The 22,763-nt window shown below is 32.4% G+C and overlaps 1 non-coding gene across 1 annotated transcript; it reads left to right on the forward strand.

Annotated features, from left to right (window-relative positions):
* The first annotated feature begins 5,416 nt into the window (after positions 1 to 5,416).
* Positions 5,417 to 5,523, forward strand: LOC126019907 (U6 spliceosomal RNA). The gene has a single exon (XR_007499517.1). It is a non-coding gene; the product is annotated as a U6 spliceosomal RNA (small nuclear RNA).
* Positions 5,524 to 22,763: the final 17,240 nt, after the last annotated feature.

Raw genomic sequence — 22,763 nt, forward strand, 5'->3', positions numbered from 1 at the left:
ATTGCAAGACTTACACTGAATTAAAACTCATAGGAAGAGGTTACCGTTATTCAGTTGCTTAGACACAATATAACATTTTAGATATCACACTGTGCAGGAGAACTGATTAAACAGATAACTAAATCCATTCAGACTGGCATTATATTTCTCCTCATGAAAATTTTCTCCTCATGAAACATTTTTAGAAATCTTTATTACTTGTTCCATTTATTTCCTCTAGAAAAGAAACTGTTCCTGAATATTGAATCGACTGTTATGAGTCTTTTCACATTGCCTCATTGGGAAGATTCCATTCCTTTGTGTTTGTCATGGTTTTCCTGCAGTTGCTAGCAATGTAGAAAACTATTAATAGCTTCATATTATATAAAATAAAACACTAATGTAGAGCACTAAAAATGTACCCGATATTTAAGTAAACTGAACCAGTTCTAGAATTTTTTATTACTGTGAAGATATGAAAATGAAGTTAGTTACAATTTATAAATTGTCATTATAAATATAAATGTTGATATTAAGTTAATAAATATTGTATTTAAAAATATACTTCAGAGCTATTGCTGCCATTTCAGCCACCATCATATTTGAACTATGATAGATACGTAAGAAAATACTGCATTTGAGAATGATGTTTTCCTCCAAGACTGACTTTTTTTTTAAACAAAACTATTTTTATTGAAAAAGATTTACTTATAGACATTGAAAAAAGATAAAAATAGATGTTCAAGAGAGAAGCTAATAGGGCCTGAGAGATAGCACAGTACGTAGGGTGTTTGCCTTAAATGTGGCAAACCTAGGTTTGATTTCCCCAAGACTGTCAGGAGCCTAAGTTCAGATGTATGTGACCCAAAAACAAATAAATAGAGAGAGATGAGAGAGAGAGAGAGAGAGAGAGAGAGAGAGAAAACTTGGGCTTCTCTAGAATAGAAAAGGCCAATGCTGACTTTTATACAATAAGATGTTTATTATAAAACATTTTAGTTTTGATGACATATCTAATACTTAATTTTCCAGTTTTTAATGTAATGGACAAAGCAAACATTAATATTTCTAAAATTAAATATAGTATAGTTAGGAAACAAACTGTGTACATCTAAAATTGTTACCCTGAAAATCTGTTGTGACAATAATTGAATTTCTGTTTTACTACTCTGTTTTGAGTCAGAATTTAATCATAATTTTAATAGTTATTAATTCTTGAGAATATTTGTCTTTCTCAAACATATAAAATCTATTAGAAATGGTAATTTGGCATATATAAGGATGGAATACAGATGCCTAGCCTTATAAGATAAAAAGTAACTACCTTGACTTAATATCTGTTAGCTGTATCTTAACATTAAGGGCTAAATCATACTATACATGAATGTTTATTCAGTCAGAGTGAGACACTCACTTAGAGAAAATTGGTGATGAGGGGGGGTGGGGGACACAGTTGCTAGTACTCAACTGCTATTATTCATTCTAGCCAGTAAGGAAGGGCTCTAAGCTCAGGGTATTACTGTCTATGGATCAGGATACTATGATATACAAGGATTATATTGAAAACTCCACAAGCAGGCATTTGCTGTCCCCACTTTTTAAATAACAGTTTGTGAGGAGCAGCAAAAAGTCAGAGAACAACTCAGAATTGCATTTGAGCAATGTGTCAGCACAATGAATGCTTTATCTGTGCCTTGACCCATTGTAGCAAAATACTGCTATGGCAACTAATACACTTCCTTTTCTTGGCCGCTAGCCTACTTCTTGACAATCTGTGCTTGCAACAAAATTCTGTTAGCCTTGCATAATGATAACAGCTTAAATGTGAGAATAAAGTTGCTCTTTTGTGTATGCCTGTGAAGGTCCTTTTCTCTGGCTTCTCATTCTCCACATCCTCCTTCGAGTTGCTGTTATCCTACATTCTGGAGCAATAGTTTAGATAAGATCGGAACAAAATTATTAACTTTATGGTTTTCATGCTCAAAGTTACTTTATCTCACCACAACCTAATTGCCTAGGACTTTCGACCAATGACTTAATGTCTCTTTTAGTCCATTTCTTCTATCTCTCATCAGTTCTTGTTAATCTTAGTTCAAAGACAAGGTTTTGTTATTATTTGAATTATCTATTACCTGTTATTTCTCAGTAGAGTACAAACGATGTCATCAGCATTTTTTCTATTGCCTCTTCTTTTGATGTTCTATACCTTCATGGTGCCCTACATTTCCATCCTAGCTGCAGAAAGAGGATTTCATATTTTTGTACAGTTGTCTGAGTGTTTGTTTTCTATGTATATCACATGTGCTTTATTCATTCATCTCTACAGTGGGTAGTAGAGTTATTCTGTATTTTGATTCTTGAGTAGTGTTCTCCTAAGCAATTTGTGCAGTGCCTTTTAAAATTAATATTTGTGACCTTGGGGTAGACATTAAAAATAAATTATTGGGGCCGGAGAGATAGCATGGAGGCAGGGTGTTTGCCTTGCATGCAGAAGGATTGTGGTTCAAATCCCGGTATCCCATATGGTCCCCCAAGCCTGCCAGGAGCGATTTTGAGATAGAGCCAGGAGTAACCCCTGAGCACTGCCGGGAGTGACCCCCCCTCCAAAAAAATGAATAAAATATCAGGGGTACGAAAAAAAGAATAAAATATCTGAATCATATGGAAACTTTTTATGGGTTTGTTTGTTTGTTTAAAGCAGTTTCAACACCGTTTTTCATGGAAAATAAGCTAAACAACATATCTACCAAAAGTGAAGAAGGTTGCTTTGGCATACCCATGAGTGCTGTGTTTCTCGAAAAAATAATCTTGACTGATGTGAGATCATATATTATTGGATTTCCCTTCTGCATATTTAAACAATAAGTGACAATAAAGATATTTTCATATTATTTACAGAAATTTTTTAATGAAATTTTTGGGAAAAGAAGCTTTCAGATTGGACTATTTAACTTTGTATTGTTAGACATTATTGTGCAATTTCTATATATTGGATATAAACCCTTCATATGATATACAGTGTAAAAATTTTGTTCAGTTAGGTAGCTTTTTTATTTTAGCCAGAGGCCTTTTTTTAACCCCAAGCATTATCAGTTGATGCAGTCTCATTTCATGTGTTTGATGTTGTTGTTGTCATTGTTGTTTAGATGATAGTGTTAAATTATTGAAGACATACCTCTGAATTCCATATCCTGTTCATAAAAAAATTAATTTTTTCTTATATAGAAGTTAATTAAAATTTGACTAGATTAGATCAGAATATATAAACTTAGAAAAAATAATTACCACTTGTTTAGATATTGTTACCATTAGCATCATTTGTTTTATATTTTAAGTGAAAGAAAAGTATTCTTATTTATAGGAAAATAAAATTATACTATTAGTTCATCAACCCTTTGTCTTTTCTCTTTAGATACTCTATCTCTTAGTATTGCTATTATTACATTAGTAGGATAATTTAGGGCAAGGGTCTATAATTCTTTATCAAATCACATATCTTCTTATCCAAAAGAATTTGTCATTTTCTTTTATGCTCACCTTTATTTTGGTAATCTATTAATATATTTCTTCTGAGAATATTGAGATGGGTTATGCCATTAGGTGAAGGCTTATGTAATGTGTGCTATAAATGAAAAGATTTATATATATATATATATATATATATATATATATATATATATATATATATATATATATATATATTTCAAAAGTTGTGGTCAAGGAAAAAGTATATTTTATTATGCTTGACTAATTTTTAGATGATTTAACTATCACTTCAAATATATTGTGCTCTTTAAATTTGCAGAGAGAAGGGGGTTTAAGCAAGTTCTCGGGGGTTACTTCTGGCTCTCTGCTCACTCATGGCTAGGCCTTGGGTGGTGAAGATTAAATGGTTGTCATAAATGTTCAAGGCAAATTCCCTAATCTGGCTCCTCTTAAACATTTTATACCTAGTCACTTAGATGATGCTCATCAAATGACTGAAGAATTAATAAATTTTTATAATAAATACTTTATTATTATTATTATTGTAATAAAACTTTGTAAAAATAAATATTGATATATAATATTTGAAAAGTTGTATTTTTCACTAAAAATAAACCCCTATGTTTTATATTCAAAGTGATACAAAATATTATGGAAAGGAAGTTGCTATGCATACTAGTGACCACTTTATATTATATTCCTAGGAAATTTATCCAGCAATGTCTTAACAGAAGTAGAAATTAAGATAGCACAAAAAATTACAAATTTTATTCATTTACTTTAGGAAAGGAAAGGTTACATTATGAAGAAATTGAAAGCACAATCATTTTAAACTAATATACCTGATGTTGTCTATTAAATTATGACTACTATACAGCATAAGAGAACCATGGGAAAAAGGATTTATTATGTTATATGAAATAAATGTTATATTAATAAATTAATTGCGATGGTTATATTTTATGAACGTGTGTAAGTACATAGTTTGCATCTGATATTTCACATCCTAATAATGGAAAAAGATTAATATTTACCAAATAATTTATTGTCAAAATTAAATGTGATTTATCAATAAAATAATTAGAACCGTTTCTAAGTTATCCTATTAATGTAGTCTATTCTTTTTATTTTTACAGATTAATTTAAGCCACTTTAATTTCACTACTGTGAGTACCTCAAATACATATGATAAATATTTAAAATAGTTCTCTAAAATATTCATATATTGATATTAATGCCCAGCATACTACTCTCTCTCACTCTTTCTCTCTCACATGATCTTCATTTCTTTAGTTCTACTATTTAGTACTTTAGCTATGCTTTTCAGCTCTAGTTAGGAATTCCCAGGGGTTACTCCTCATAGTGAGAACCTATTAATATTTTTCTATAATAATCTGCTTTGAGCAAAAACTATACTCATATTATGTCTAACAATTTGTAGCAAAATTGTGAGAAAAATATACAAGGAAATGCTTATACATTTTTGTAATGATGAAATACTTGATATTACAGTATATAAAAGAGTTGTTTCAAAAATTTACTTCAGAATTACGTAATGATTTTATAGAAATTTTAGCTTAGTAGAGAGAACCCATCTCACACTTTTCTGTAGGCTTATGGAATATAGTTATAATTTCAGTGTGTTTGCATAGTTAATTATCTTTTTATTAACCATATAATTATGGCAAAATATAAGCCAAAGATATAAACTTCAGGATGGGGATATGCATAATAATCCAGTACACTTCATATCTACAGACCTCCCAGGAGTAATATAACATTCTTCCCATGAAATTGTTATTGTACCAAGAACGAAGTATCTGTTTTGTATCACCAGAGTATACAGCATTATATCTGTGATATAAATAAACACAATTATTAATGAAGTGATTTATTATAATTAACAAATATCAATGAAGTGTATTGAACAAAAAGTTTTTCCACAAAGACAGTGCTTGCTTTGGCAGCACATATACTAAAATTGGAATGATACAGAGAAGATTAGTATGGCCCTTGCTCAAGGATGATCCAAGGAATACAACGACAATACATATTGTACAAATTTTCTCAATCTATTGGAATAAATATTATATTTTATCACTTTTACCTCAAACATTCTTATAGTGAAGAAATATAATTTTTGTTCATTAACAAATACAGATTTAGATGCTTGGTAGAGTTGTTGAAAAAAGAACATTCTATTTAAAAAGTCAATATTTGGGAACCAAGGAATAGCACAGTGGGTAGGGTGTTTGCCTTGCAGGGTGACCTGGGTTCAATCCTCAGTATTTCATATGATCCCCCAAGAATGGCAGAAGTGATTTCTGAGCACATAGCCAGGAGTAACCCTTAACTCTGTCATGTGTGTCCCCTTAAAAAGTCAATTCTTGAATAAAGGCTCTGCATAATAGGATAAATATGGAGTGATTGGCTACAAATAATTTAGTGTGGATAAATATTCTAGTAAATTACTTAGAATATAACTAGTAGAAAGCATCAATTCACTTGAAAAATAAAAATCTGAGAATAGTCAGTAATAATTCTGATAATAGATGGTACATAGCTATTGATCTAACAAAACATAAACACTTACGTTTAGATTCTATATGTGAAGAAATAGTTTGCTATACATAAAAATTGCTTTGAAAGACATTATGAAGAGTCTGTAAATGAGAAAACCTATGTAACTGTAAATCTATCTAAATTACATAAACGTATTCAATAAGATTCTTGTTTCTAATGAATAAGCATGGATTAGTCTAAAGTATTTTTGATAACAGTAAATTTCACATAACTAGAAGTTCTTTGAGGAAAAAATTTTCTTCATAGTTGGTGAGAAAGGATGTGGTACAAATTTTAATGGTTTTCAAGAGCTAATTCTAGTAAACTATTTAGGAGTTACTCTTTTTAATTCTTGGGGGAACACAGAATGCCCAAAATTATCTTAATATATATAGTCTCATTAAGTAGAGAATCATACCTCCATTATTTTGAAATTTTAATTTTGAATAGGTAAATATGTTTTATCATATCTTTCACCTAAAATAGAATATTAACTCAAAGTTTTAAGTTGATTACTTTGAAATATTAAAGATCCCAAGTATAAGAATGTTTTTGTAACTATGCCATATACATTAGAATATATATGTGCACTAAAAATTAAAAATAATATTTTAAACAGTTTAAAATCTAATTATCAGTTAAGCATTTAAGCTAAGGAGTGTACAGACTTAGTGTTTCAAGAGCAACATATTTGTTTCTCATATTATATAATTTATGATAATTATTACATAATAATGTATATAAAATTATTGCGATGGATCATACTATTTGAAAACTAATCATTAGTTCTAGTAATTAGTTCTACTCTGCTACATTTATTTTCTTTAAAGGTCACAATAAATCTATACTTGGTACAGTTATCAATATGTTAACTATAAGGAAACTAAAATAAATAGAAATGAGAAACTTACTTAGCATCTTAATACTATTGACTATTAAAGGAAACAGGTATAACTCTCCATTATTATAAAGACATTTCTATTATACATTATTAATTTCTTTATATTTCTACTTTGTATTGCATATATTTAATAAAACTAATTTATAGCAACTAAATATTACATACAACTTATGATTTTAATTTTTCTATCAATTTTATATTGGCCATTGTATTTTAGTCTCACCCTGAGAAGCAAACTTTTAAAAACATAATTAATACATTTTCTTCTAAAATAGCAACACTAATCACACAGGATTTTATTGCCAAAAAATGTATCCTTATTATCTGTTAAACAAATACAATATATAATTCACTGTAAAACTCCTGACATCCCTTTATCTCCAGTACTGTCGAGAACAATCCTTAAGCACTGGATGGATGTGACCCATAAACAAAAAGAAAGAGCAGCAGTTTCTGAAATAAATACCTTCCCTAATATAATTTACACAGTCAAAAATGACCCTTTGCCCTATATTGTATTAGCTCTCCTCTTTTTATCTTCTTCTGTAGCTCACTTGTATTTCTCTTTTATTACAAGCTTCAATAATAAATATTTCTCAGTTACATATATGTATGATTTTACATATATGTATGATTTACCAATTCATAAAAAGTAATTTACACCTTCAAGGTTGCCTTATTTGCAATAAGGCGAGTCACTAGTTTTTATTTTTTAAATATAGTGTTTATATTAATCTCTTGCTTAAATTTCATCTGATAAGTAGAGAGATCTTTACTCTCATTCTATAAATCTCATATTTAGGAAAGAATAAAAGGTGACATTAGACTGTCTATAAACGTTATCATTAATTCCAGATGACTTGTCTTGCTAGAATTGTCAATGACTTTCTCTCCTACCCTTATTCATGTTAGTATAATATGTTGTATAGTGAGGAGAAAGAATCTCAGCATTATAGCTTTCAAGAGATTATAGGGAAAACTAGTTTATTTTGTATAAGAGCGTGATATTTAAAGACAGTATGCAGAATTTTCACTGTCTATATTTAATTACTCAATTTCAAATATAGAGTATTACCAAAACACAGTGATTGATTTCTAAAATTGTACCTATACAAATATCATTTAACTCCCAGTTTAAAAAAAGCTAATTGACCTTAAAAAGAGCTGAATTTGGCTGAAGCAAAGCTTTTTGCTACCATCACTCACATATGCCATTTTCTTGATGACCCTGCTTCATCATTATATGTTTTTCTTTCAGGAACACCAATCTCACTAAACTTCAGGTGCCAGGGCTTTTAAGAGCGAGTCCGGACATCCTCCCCCAATTCTTTCTTCTTTCAGGAATACTGGCAGCTATAACAATATAACAATGCCCACAAATGAAGTCACCATTTTCAAAGTAGTCCAGCTCAATAGACTCAAGTTTTTCTCAAATGAGATGCAACCCAACCCATAAAAGATCCTGGGTAAACCTGCCCACATAGGAGACAGCTGGCAATCTTGGGATAAAAGGACAGGCGAACCCCCTACCCTGCCAAAGCCATGCCTGTGCCCATTATTCGTAATCACCATTTTCCATATAGTCCTGCCCTATTACTGGCCCTTCTCTTTAGGAACACCAGGTATGCCGGTTTGGGGGCTATATCGTCAGGGATTCTTGTAATGAATGCAGGAACCCTCCGCCCTGGCATTTATGGGGCAATTACAATCCCTACATAGAAGCACACTAATTTAATAGAATGGAAAGCTAACAAAGAGCTTACTAAACCTTCTGCCATTGTATTAATGATTTCATTGAAGATACAATAATGTTTACAAATGTTATTGTGGGGCCGGAGAGATAGCATGGAGGTAAGGCGTTTGCCTTTCATGCAGAAGGTCATTGGTTCTAATCTCGGGATCCCATATGGTCCTCCGAGCAGGCCACGAGCGATTTCTGAGCGTGGAGCCAAGAATAACCCCTGAGCGCTGCCAGTGTGACCCCCAAAAAACAAACAAACAAAAAAAACAAAACAAAAAAAAAACAAATGTTATTGCAACAGTACTTTTTATTTATTCTTTCTTTTTTTAACTTCCTTCTCTTCCTCTTTATTTTCTTATGTATTTTTTCATTAACTTTACTTAAACTTATCTGAAAATTAATGCATTATGATCAACAATGTCAATTATGAGATACATTTTCTTCAAATACATTTTTAAAAAATGTAGAAAAACTGACTTTAAAACGTTAATGTAGGGGCCTGAGCCCCTACATTAGTTTGCCTTGTAGGCATTCAACCCTCTACAACGGACCCTGGCTCGATTCCGGCATCCCATATGGTCCCACGAGCCTGCCAGGACCAAGTTCTGAGCATAGAGCCAGGAGTAACCCCTGAGCGTGTAACCCAAAAATAAAAAAAAAAAGGTTAATGCAAAATCATGTTTTTGTTTCTGATATTTTATTGCTACTTACACCTGCCACATAGTTTAGGATATTATTATTACCTATTCTTTAGAAGAAGGTATTATATCTATGCTATTTTTCTTATTCCCTCAAATAAAGGAGAGATAAAATTGACACATCAGACACTTTTAACATTAAATTATATTTAAATATTTTTCTTACCTGTTTTTTCTCTCTAACATTGCATTATATATTATATCAATTTTTAAATCATATTACAAAATTTAGAACCAAAGGAAGGTTGTAGGAATTTATGTTATTCTGTTAAATTATGCAATTATAGCCCTGAAATCAATCTTTTGGTTTTTAAGTGTTCAGAAGTGCTCAAACGAACTCAAATACTCCCCAAACTTTACCAAGATAATTCTAGTATATATTCACAAAATAATACAAAATTATACACAGTAATATATAGATCACTTAAATGATGGCATGTATTCATTGATGACTAGGCCTACCAACCAATATTCACAATATATTCTGTGATAGTATCCTTTAATAATTTAATAAAATATAAGACAATAAATAAAAAGATAAATTGTTTCATATCTTAAAAGAGCACTATGTGGTTTCTTTTTCAATATAATTTCAATATTTTACCTATGTAATATATAAATTTTCATGTACTAGCATTCACATAAAAATATTTTTTATGATTTTTGGGCCACACGCGGTGATGCTCAAGGATTATTCCTGGCTATGCACTCAGAAATTGCTCTTGGCTTGGGGGACCATATGGGACACTGGGGGATCGAACTGCGGTTGATCCTAGATTAGCTGTGTGTGCCACTACTCCAGCCCCATAAAAATAATTGATAGCTTATTTTTGTGATCAGTGCTTATGACTAACCTGCGTGACATGACTAGTTAATAATATTTAAAATTGCATGTTTATATTACCATACATTTTTCCATCATTAACACAATGTAGGTTTCCATTTATTTTTCTAGTAAATTGAGGAGTTAAATGTCTGCCACATAATGGACACTCTAAAATAAGATTTAGGTAGGCTTAATCCAAATTCTTGATTTGGCAATTCATTATTAGTCACATTTGTTGTAAATTTTTTGTTATTGCTAATTATGAAACATCCATAAATTCAGAAATTTGAGGTGACTTCAAATTATTAATTAGTTTTTTTATAGTTCAGATGTTTAGGGCTGCTCACCATTTCCAGAGCATAATTAAGCTCCTAGGCATGGCTGAGTGTTTTGTGGGTGTAGCATTTCAGTTAGTTCTAAGTTCAAGTGGTTATGAGATGTACTGATGTGTTAGCAGCTGTACAATTAATTTGTAGAAGTTGAATCTTCAAAGTGAACAGAAAAGAAACCATCTGATCACTAGATAAAATTTTGAAATTCACCTTATTAGATCAGAATGACTAAATTATTTTATTTCCTAAATGAATAGAGATCTTAATTTTATTTAATGCAATATCAATATAATCAGGCCAATTACCACATTTCCTCATATAATAGATTACAAAAATAAAAGGGACAGTATTATACATAAATATGTATCTCTTCTATCTATTCTTGAGATAAATACATATTTTATTAAATATTATAAAATACTCAAAAATAAATAAACATTATGCAATAAACTATGTCCACATAAAGAACTTTCTTCCATGGTATTGTCTTCTGTAACAATGGTCTTCAAATTACAGGAGCCAGTGATTTTGCTGCATTTCCTCTTTAAAGACATACTGCAAACTTCATAAATCAGCTTCTCACTCAGGGTCTCATTTATTCTGAGGTGTTGTTCAATATAAATAAATATATGTCAGCAAAATTATTTATAAAGTTTCTTACTATTCTAAGGAAACGTTTTAATCACTTTGTACTTAATTCCTGACCAAATGATTACTGAAAGTACGAGGACTTTATATCATATAAGCAGATATTACATGATCTTACCTTTCAAACCTTCAATAACATGGTCCTGAGTGAGTAGGGTGCTTTGCTTGTATTTAGAAAAGCCAGGTTCCATCACCAGCATTTCATATGACCCATAAAAACTCTACCATGAGTGATCTCAGATGGTAGAATCAGGAGTTCATGAGCATTGCTGGGTGAAACATAGTAATCAAATCAAACAAACACAATAATAATTCATCATTTAAAATAAAATAATGATATTCAAAGTAACTGTCTTCTATATAATATAGTGAAAATATAGGGGATATAAAATTTTGGTTGTTAATTTGCATACTATTATGAGCTTAAATCATGAACTTAATAAAGCTTCACTTCAGGGGCTGGAGGAGTGGCACAAGCTGTAAGGTGTCTGCCTTGCCCACGCTAGCCTAGGACCACCCGACAGCAGTTTGATTCCCCGGCATCCCATATGATCCCCTAAGCCAGGAGCGATTTCTGAGCACATAGCCAGGAGTAACCCCTGAGTGTTCCCGGTGTGCCCCCCCCAAAAAAAAGTTTCACTTCATATTAAGTATGCTAGTGGAAATACGAAGAGTTAGGGAAAAGCAAAGATGTAATTGGCAATGGCATTACTTAAATATATTAAAAGTAAACAATTATTAAACAAAATAGGTCAGTCTAATATTTTAGAAAATTTCGTTCTTTCAGTGTGTCCTAATAAATGTCTAGTAGAATTTGCAAGCTTTACTGTACTACAAAATTTATCATTGTTATCCATTTATTACGGCACACTGAAAGAACGAAATTTTCTAAAATATTAGACTGACCTATTATTATGAGTTTTTTCTTATAAAATTTCAACAGAAGTTGAAGTTGGAAGACAAATTGAGTCTGGAACAAAGAGTTAGAGGATTATAGAAAAACCTTTTCTTGTTTATCTGAGGTACTGGCTTTTGTGAACAAGTTAACACATGTGAGTGAAACTGATTCTTTGTTATTTATAAAGGAGGGATTTCTGAGCATAAATCCAGGAGTAACCCCAGAGCATCACTGGGAGTAGCCCCCACAAAAAAAAAACATAAAAAACACAAAATATTAATAAATAAAAATATCAGTCTGTAGATATTGCCTGTAAGATATAATTGAATCAGTTGCTTTGCAAAATGACTAAGTTCTATTATATAGAAAAAAGGACATAATTTTCCTACATGTATCTTTTTAATTTCATTATAAATTAAAACTTATAATTTAGTTATAAATTAAGTACAATATAAAATGCAGTTATCAATCACTCAACCCAGAAGGTTTTGTAAGAGCAACATTCACAAAACATATTCCATGTCAAATTCCCTTTTAAAATATACTACTACTGTTTTAAATTTAGAATACTTACTTTACTAAGTATATTTTCTTACAATCAAAATGATAGAGGCCTTTATAATTTTCTGAACCATGTAAAACCCAATGATGCATTCATCATAGAAACAAGGACGATTTTTGGTTGTGAATAGCTTACCAGACTGATTCAGTAATAGTTCACCTGCTTTCTGACAGCTGATCTAAGCAGCTTGTGCATATCAAAACTGAACTGTGTGTCAATTGCAAAAAAAATTGGTAATCTTTGCATTGGTGCCAATAGTTTCTAGAACAAATTCAACCAAACCAGTAAGGAAGCCAGATGACCTACTAGTGATAATAAAACTTTTATTATTAAATTTAAAATAATGTAGAATGTATTACATTTATAAGTGTTAAATAGAATTAACTTTCTGTAGATTTCTAACCACAATGCATATTAGACACCTTTCCTTTTAATGAAGCTACAGAATGAAAATCGTCATACAATTTCATGGTTCACTGCTACAAAAGGTGCCCCTAATAGAGTATATTGATTGAGGCAAGCTTATGTACAGACTAACAGTTGGGAATAGTCCCAGAACACCTGAGTAGTTAAGTGACATTACATTTTAGATTTTAGTCAAGTGTACATGCAATTCCCATAAGAGTTACTGTCACACCGTTCAGGCTGTTTCCTCATAACAAAAATGCTGACAAATGTGTTAAAGGCAATTCATTGCTTCTGGGTATAGGAGCTCCTTTTGACCTTTGCAGAGTCAATTGGGAATGAATTAACTCTTCTGGTAAGATGATTTTTTCTTCCTGCAGTCTGTGAATTAGAATAAGCTTATCTACTTTCTTCTTAAGACATAACAAACTATTTGTTAAACTATTAAATATTCTATTTGAATTAGTCAACTTATCTGTAAAGTGGAAACAGAATTAATTTTAAAAATACGTCACTGTTAAGTAAAATTTATTAACTTCAATATATAAAGGTATTCACTAAACATTGACAAATATTATCTTAGCAGTGCTCTTCAAATTTCTATAAACACAAGGTCATAATGGCTTTTTTCTATCAGTGACTCCATTCTAGAGAAGCAATATGACTCAAATAAAAAATCATTTCTCGGGGCCGGAGAGATAGCATGGAGGTAAGGCGGTTGCCTTTCATGCAGGAGGTTATCAGTTCGAATCCCAGCATCCCATATAGTCCCCAGTGCCTGCCAGGAGCAATTTCTGAGCCTGGAGCCAGGAATAACCCCTGAGCACTGCTGGGTGTGACCCAAAAACCACAATAAAAAATCATTTTTCTTGGCTAGCTCCAATTTTAGTAAATATAAAGAACACAATTGTAATAAGTAACTCCTGATTATTAATTATAAATACATTTACAAGTATTAATCATATAATTTTAAAATTACATATGCTTTATACATACATAATATTTTATTCATCACAGTACAAGTTTTAATTGATTAATCCTTAACAAATTTTAATTGATTAATTCTTTAAAAAAATGTATAGAACCACATTGTATATGTGTTTTCAAGATCTCCAACATTTTGAGTTTAGTTTTCTTTTATATTACAATAATAATTACAAATATGATCTTATATTTGATAGTAATATAAAATTTTTACCAAGATTTTTCTATTTTCCTAAAAAATCTGTTGGATAAATAATTCTAATGCCAGCACCCCTATGCCTGTCTTCTGTGCTGTGCTCTATTTTTGGCCTGATTTCATACAGTGTGTGGCTCATCAGCAGATGGCTTGCCTTCCCTAGAGCCTTTCCTGGAGGTGAGTTTACAATCCCACAAAGGAGAAGCCGCTAAACTCTGCTGGAACTCAGATGCCAGCAACCCTATCTGCCTGTCTTCTGTGCTGTGCTCTATCTTTCATCTTTCATCCTGTGTGTGGCCCTTCTGCAGATGGCTCGCCTTCCCTGGAGCCTTTCCTGGAGGTGAGTTTACAAGTCCAGAAAGGGTGGAGCCAGAGGAGCACCGCCGCGCTGCTTCACTTCCCGGCCATGCACATCATTTAGCCAATGAATACAACCACAACATGTAAAAAAACCCACAATACAAGTGTGAAATGGGGAAACAACACAGGCCAGCGCCAGACATAGAGAATGAAGATGGCAACTCTGATGACTTGAAAATGACCAACCAACTAGTCAGTCTCTCAGATAAGGAGTTTAGAATCGCAATATGGAAGATGTTCAAAGAACTCAAAGAAAGTATAGAAGAGAACACTAAAAAGAATCAAGAGAATATGAAGATAGATCAGAAAACTCCAAACTGAAATTTCAGGACAAATAAAATGTCTGAAAAACTCAGTAGATGAGTTGAAGAAAAATATCGTTGAGCTTTCCCACGGGTTAACAGCAGCCAAGAATAGAATTAGTACACAGAAAGATGAGATGAATAACAATTCCATACAGCAGAAGAAATTGGAAAAAAGCCTTAAAGCAAATGATCAAACAATGGAAAAATTACTCAAAGAATGGGAACAGATGAAAATAGAAGTCTATGATAAACTCAACAGAAACAACTTAAGAATCATTGAATACCCAGAGACCCAAGAAGAAAATCTCCAGGAAGAATCAACGGTCAAGAACATCATTAAAGAAAACTACCAGAGCTAATGAATAAATGCTATCAAATCCTGTATGCCCAAAGAGTACCAACTAAAAGAGACCCCAGAATAAAACACCCCAAGACACATCCTAGTCACAATGACGAATCGCACAGATAGAGACAGAATTCTGAAAGCAGCAAGATCGAAAAGAGAAATTACATTCAAGGGAACATCCTTGAGATTTACTGCAGACCTGTCACTGGAAACATTCAAGGCCAGAAGGCAGTGGTGGGACATAGTGACAAAACTCAATGAAATAAATGCTTCGCCTAGAATACTGCACCCAGCAAAACTCACTTTCAGGTTTGAAGGAACAATACATGGTTTCACAGACAAACAACAGCTCAGAAACTTTACAGACTCAAAACCATTCTTAAAAGATAAACTGAAAGGCCTACTTTAAGACAAGACTGACCAAAAAACACATCAAACTTTGATATAAAGATGGCACTAACTTCCAGGACAATTCTTTTTCTCAAAGTCAATGGACTAAATGCACCAGTTAAGAGACACAGAGTGGCTAAATGGATCAAAAAACACAATCCAACCTTCTGGTGCCTACAAGAAACGCACCTGAATAGTCAGAACAAACATAGACTCGAAATAAAAGGCTTGAGGAAAATCATCCAAGCAAACAACATGCATAAAAAGGCTGAAGTGGCCATACTAATATCAGATGAGGCAAACTTTATACTTAGGAAAGTTGTAAGGGACAAAGATGGACATTTTGTAATAATCAAGGGATATATACAGCAGGAAGAAATCACTCTCCTAAACACATATGCACCAAATAAGGGGCCAGCAAAATGGTTAATACAATTGTTGACAAATCTGAAAAATTATATCAATAAATACACAATAATTGTGGGAGACCTCAACACGGCATTGGCAACACTTTACAGGTCACCCAAACTGAAACCCAACAAGAATATCCTAGACCTGAGAAGAGAAATGGAAGAAAGAGCCTAGTAGATATATACAGGACACTCCACCCCCAGAAGCCCGGATACACATTCTTCTCTAATGTACATGGGACATTCTCCAGGATAGACTACATGCTAGCACATAAATCTTACCTCCATAATATCAAGAGGATAGAAATTTTGCAGGCTACCTTCGCTGAACACAAGGCCCTGAAATTATATGTGAAATACAAAGGGACACAGAAGAAAAACTTTAATACCTGGAAGTTAAACAGCCTAATACTGAATAACCAGTGGGTCCGAGATGAAATCAAAGAGGAAATCAAAACCTTCGTAGAAACAAATGACAATGGAGACACAAACTATCAGAACCTATGGGACACAGTAAAAGCAGTACTGAGAGGAAAATTTATAGCTTTGCAAGCACACATCAGGAAAAAAGAAGGGGCATACCTGAATAGCTTAATGAAACAGCTCATAGAATTAGAAAGTACTCAACAAAATGACTCAAAAATAAGGAGACAGAAGGAAATAACAAAGCTGAGAGCAGAAATCAATGAAGTAGAAACTCGAAAGACAATCCAAAAGATCAATGAAAGCAGAAGTTGGTTCTTTGAAAAAATAAACAAGATTGATAGACCAATGGCAAAATTAACAAATAGAGAGAGAGAAACTTCATAACTCGTATTAGGAAAGAAAAAGGAGAGATCACTACTGATATGGTAGAGATCCAAAGGATAATCAGAAACTACTTTGAGAATTTCTATGCCACTTAAAATGAAAACATGGAAGAAATGGATAAATTCTTCGACTCTTATAATCTTCCATGGTTGAAGGAAGAGGATGTAGCATATCTAAACACACCCATCACTATTGAGGAAATTAAGACAATAATCAAATGATTGCCCAAATAAAAAGTCCAGGCCCAGATGGATTTACTAATGAATTATTTCAAACCTTTCAAGAGAAACTTCTACCAATCCTGGGAAGACTCTTTCATGAAATCGAAAAAAGGAACACTTCCAAATAGCTTTTATGAAGTCAACATCACCTTGATACCTAAACCAGACAGATGCTACGAAAACAGAAAATTACAGACCAATATCGCTGATGAATACAGATACAAAGATCCTCAACAAAATCCTGGCAAATAGGATTCAATGCCTTATTAAGAAGATCATCCACTACGGTCAAGTAGGTTTCATCCCAGGAATGCAAGGATGATTTAACATCCGTAACTCTATCAACATAATACACAACATCAACAACAAGAAAAATAGAAATAACATGATCATATCAACAGATGCAGAGAAAGCATTTGATAAGGTCCAACACCCATTCTTGATCAAAACTCTCAGCAAGCTTCCATATGACCCAGCTATACCACTCCTAGGAATATAATCTACGAACAAAAATACAATACAAAAATTCCTTCTTTACACCTATATTCATTGCAGCACTATTTACCATAGCAAGACTCTGAAAACAGCCAAGATATCCTTCAACAGATGAAGAAACTGTGGTACATATACACAATGGAATATTATGCAGCTGTCAGGATAGATGAATTTATGAAATTTTCCTATACATGGATGTACATGGAATCTATTATGCTGAGTGAAATAAGTCAGAGAGAGAGTGAGAGAGAAAGACGCAGAATGGTCTCACTCATCTATGGGTTTTAAGAAAAATGAAAGACATTCTTGCAATAATAACTTTCAGACACAAAAGAGAAAAGAGCTGGAAGTTCCAGCTCACCTCATGAAGCTCACCACAAACAGGGATGCGTTTATTTAGAGAAATAACTACGTTTTGAACAACCCTAACAATGAGAATGTATGAGGGAAATAGAAAGCCTGTCTAAGGCGGGAATTGGGTTGGGAGGAGCGAGATTTGGGACATTGGTGATGAGAATGTTGCACTGGTGATGGGTGGTATTCTTTACATGACTGAAACCCAAGCACAATCATGTATGTAATAAATTTGTTTAGATAAAAAATAGATGTTCCGGGGCCTGGAGAGATAGCACAGCGGCGTTTGCCTTGCAAGCAGCCAATCCAGGACCAAAGGTGGTTGTTTCGAATCCCGGTGTCCCCTATGGTCCCCCGTGCCTGCCAGGAGCTATTTCTAAGCACACAGCCAGGAGTAACCCCTGAGCATCGCTGGGTGTGTCCCAAAAACCAAAAAAAAAAAAAAAATAGATGTTCCTTGGATTTGATAGGCTATATTTTCTTAATTACTTTATGTTATTTTATCTTATATTACAAGTACAAATATGAGATTCACCCAAAGTTTATCATTGATTGGTTAGTGGCAAAATTTTCTGGTAGTATGAAATCATAATACAATTAATATACATATAAATTGTTAATTTGAATAAAATATCTAACAGAGACAAATGAGATATTTTTGTGGGACATACCCAGCCATGCTCAGGGCTTACTTGTGGCTCTGTACTCAGAGATCACTCTTAGAGAGGGTCTTGAGAACTTGAGGACTTTGGATATTAAATCCAAATGAACTGCATGCAAGTTATACATGCATAAACTATCACTACTGTCCAGATAAATGCAATTTTAAACAGTATGTATTCACACATTTTTGCTAATCCTATAAAAACTCCTGCAACAATTACTATACTAGTCATCTCCTAAGGTATCACTCCTGTTGGTATTTGATGAACCATATACAGTCTGAGAATCTAATTTGAACAGCATGCAGGAAATTATTTTAATCTCTTTGCTCTTCTTATGATCTTTGTGTGTATATATATATATATATATATATATATATATATATTTGTATATTCTTATTCTGACTAATTTTGTATTCCTCTTTACTTTCATAATAAAATTGCCTAATACATAGTTGTGTTTTACACAAACATACAAGTGTATATTAACATTGAATAGGAGCATCAATTTGTATCATTTCATAAAAAAAAAAAAAAAGAACTAGTGGTACCCAATGATAATTCAGTAGATGACACCAGGAGTAATCCCGAAGCACAGAACTGGAAGTAAGCATTGAGAATCCACTGGTGTGCCATATTCCCCCCCCCCCAAAAAAAAAAAGAAAAGAGAAAGAAAAATCACAACAAAACACTTCAGATGTAAAATTTTAGTACTTTAATGAAGATGAAGATTTTGAGGGGAATTATTGCTATAGACAACGGATAAAACTACCATATTTTCCTGTGCATCAGATGACCTTTTAACCCATAAAAACTTCTTAATAGAAGTTTTATACTTCTATTAAGTATATTTTAATATATATATATTTATACTTCTATTAAGTCGTCTTATACACTGCTATACCACATGCTGAAACTTATTCCATCTTTAGGGTCGAGTGATCTGGCCCCCTCTGTTCAGCTTTTATGTAACACAGAGGAGGCTCTCTTTCCCCACCTAGCGGTCGTATTAATCACTGCACCCCAGCCAGCTGCTCTTGGAGGAGCCGTATCACTGCTCTCAATGTAGATCACTGTTTTATGTTTACATGTTTGATGACAAATAGCCTTATATGTATAAGTGACAGTTTTCCAGCTAAGTACATACATTACATAAGCATTTGAATTAAAATTTCTATATGAAATCAAATCTTACATTTTTTAATTTCCATTTGGTGTGTATTAAAAGAGAGATAGTCTTATACATCAAATAAGTCCAAACCCTATATTTTAACAGAAAAAGTAGGGGTGGTCTTATACACCCAGTTGTCTTATATGCCGGAAAATACGGTGTATCTTTTAAAATAAAAATATCTGAGTTTTACATTGAAATATATTTTAAACACCATTTAAAAAAAAACTTTATCAAGTGGGAAATTTATGAAAGAATTTAAAAATTTCTATAAATTTACATAAAATTCATAAAAATAAAAATTTATGTAAAGAAAAAATGAAAATGTATTCTAATATAAATTATGTGGACAGATGCCTAGGAAATTAATTGTAGATTAATTTAACTTTTATTTACTTCCATCAGTTACACTGCATTACTTTAGAATTAAATGAATATATTAAATATTTAATTATAAAAACAAATTTGTTTTTGTTTTAGTGAATACTGTTGAACATTCACATAATATACTTTTTATTTAATTTCATATAAACTTGTGATTTATTATATGATGAAACATATGCTTGATTTTATTAAATTAACATTTTTACATTTCCAATCTCATAGGTTGTTACTTTAAATAAAATGTTAGAATATATTAGGAAATCAATTGCAATTCAATTTAGCTTTGCATTGAAAGCTAGCCAAAAAAAAATCTCAAAGCACCTGAAAGTACCACTAATAAGGACCATTTTACAAAAAAATGTATCAACATTTAATTTGTACAATATATAGTATTTACATTATGAAACCAATGATGATATTATATACCATGATAAAGACAGTGAAAACAATTTAAAAAGTAAAGGATTATATGCTTACTATATGCTAACTACCATAATTATACAATATATATATATTTTTATAAAAACATAAAATAACTATTGGTTACATTTTATTTTTATAAAAATTAGAATACAGCAGAGCTTTCTTTACAAATCCTTAGTCACATGAGATGCAGTAATTGCTTGCTAATGATTTAAAATATCTGATAACAAAATTATGTTTTTTCTTTTCTCAAGAATGTGTGAGTACAGTGGTAGGGCATTTGCCTTGCATGCAGTAGACCCAGGTTTGATACCTGGCATCTTATATGGTCTCCCAAGCCTGACAGGAGTTATTTCTGAGTGTAGAGCCAGGAGTAACCCCTGAGTATCACTGGATGTGACCTCCAGCAAACAAAAACAAATAAAAATGTGTGAGTAGATAAGTGCCATATAAGTATAGACATTTATTTATTAGTGGATTGAATAAAAAAATGAAATTGTACTCAAAATTATCAATGGTCACAAGTATCTTTCTTACAGAAGAAATAAAAAATGAGGTCCAATAAATAAATTCCAAACAGGAAATGCAGAGGCAAAGTACTATTAATGTCATATCTCAAAACATCTAAAAACCAATCAGACAAACAGTTTATATCCTTCAATGATGGTCTGTTTTGTTATCAAGAAATAATGACTGAGGCAAATGAGGGGCTCCAGTTGCACAACTAATTAAACTTTAGAAATTCTAAGTTGGAGGCAGGAGTGGCTAGAAGAATGAATAATTTCTATATAAATCAAATTATGCTCAGAATAAATGGAATAGAGCTCATCTCAAAATGGCTTTGGGCAGCCATTGAACTTTTATGATTTAATAGTTAATCTTATAACAAGTGTAATAAGCTGGAATGATAGCAAGTTTATCTTGCATGCCATTGAACTAGGTTTGATACCCCTGAAAACTCAAAAGGGGTCTCTGACATCTACCTGAAGGAAGCCCTGAATACAGAGTCAGTAATCACAATGAGTGCTGCAGGTGTAGCTCAAAATACTAAAGCAAAATGAAAATCATAACAAATGAAACAATGCAACAGATTAACATGGGAAAAAATTAAAGGTGTAATAGTTAAAAATTAAAGTTGTAGTTTATATTTAAATTAAATATATAATCTAAATATATATTTAATTTAAATTAAAAAATTTTAAATGTACAGTATACTGTACTGTATATTCAGTATACTTTTCAACTGTAGTGTATAAAATGTTATAATAGATACAAATATTTACCTTTGGTGGGTTAGAGATCTTATTGTGACTTCTGTCTGAACTGTAAACAGAGTGTGGATGTTCATGCACATGGGGATAAAATTCAAACTGAGGTCACACAAAAAATGCACATATGAAATTGGTGCCTTAGACCACCTGTTCTCCACCAAAGACCCCGAGTCTCAGGGAAAACCACTTGTGGTTTCAGTTTTCCACCATTGAGCTATCTACTTTTTAGGAGCAATGGCTTGTGTGTGGGAGTTTTTGAACCCGTTGTGTCCCCTTTAACCTTGTGTGGATTACTTCTTCCTGAGTTAGTGTATGTTTCCAGACACGCATCTTCCCAATGCCCTGGGTTTGGAGCATGAGGCTTCCACTTTGCCTGGTGCCCAAATAGGGGCACTGACAATTAACCCAAAACAAAGTTGTTCCTCCTACCTTAAAACTCTTCTTTTGATTTGTAAAAGCCCATCTGAATTACTCTCATCCTTCCAGCTCCTGGTGATGAAAATTGATTTAATAAATAAAAAGAATTTCTGAATTTTGGCTGGGGAGACACCACTAGAAAGAATCCATGAGAAGCCACTGACTCCATTACTCTCTCCTGACTGGCTTGGTTTATTATTTCTTTGCCAATAACTTTCTTCTTCAGACCCATCTGTGAGGGATTTAGAAACACAGTGCCTAAGATGATCTTACAACCGCTGGGATTTTATTTTACACTGGAAGCATACCAGAGACCTAAAACAAGTGACAGTGAGTAGAATGGCATCTTTTGGGTGACCTCAGCTTGAATTTTATCCCCATGTGCATGTATATCTCATACTCTGCTTACAGTTCAGACAGAAGACACAATAAGATCTTTACCCCACCAAAGGTAAATATTTGTATCTTATGACATTTTATATACCACAGTTGAACTGTGTACTGAATATACAGTAGATATGTGTAC

This window comes from Suncus etruscus, chromosome 9 (assembly GCF_024139225.1).
Source record: "Suncus etruscus isolate mSunEtr1 chromosome 9, mSunEtr1.pri.cur, whole genome shotgun sequence".
Classification (NCBI taxonomy): domain Eukaryota; kingdom Metazoa; phylum Chordata; class Mammalia; order Eulipotyphla; family Soricidae; genus Suncus; species Suncus etruscus.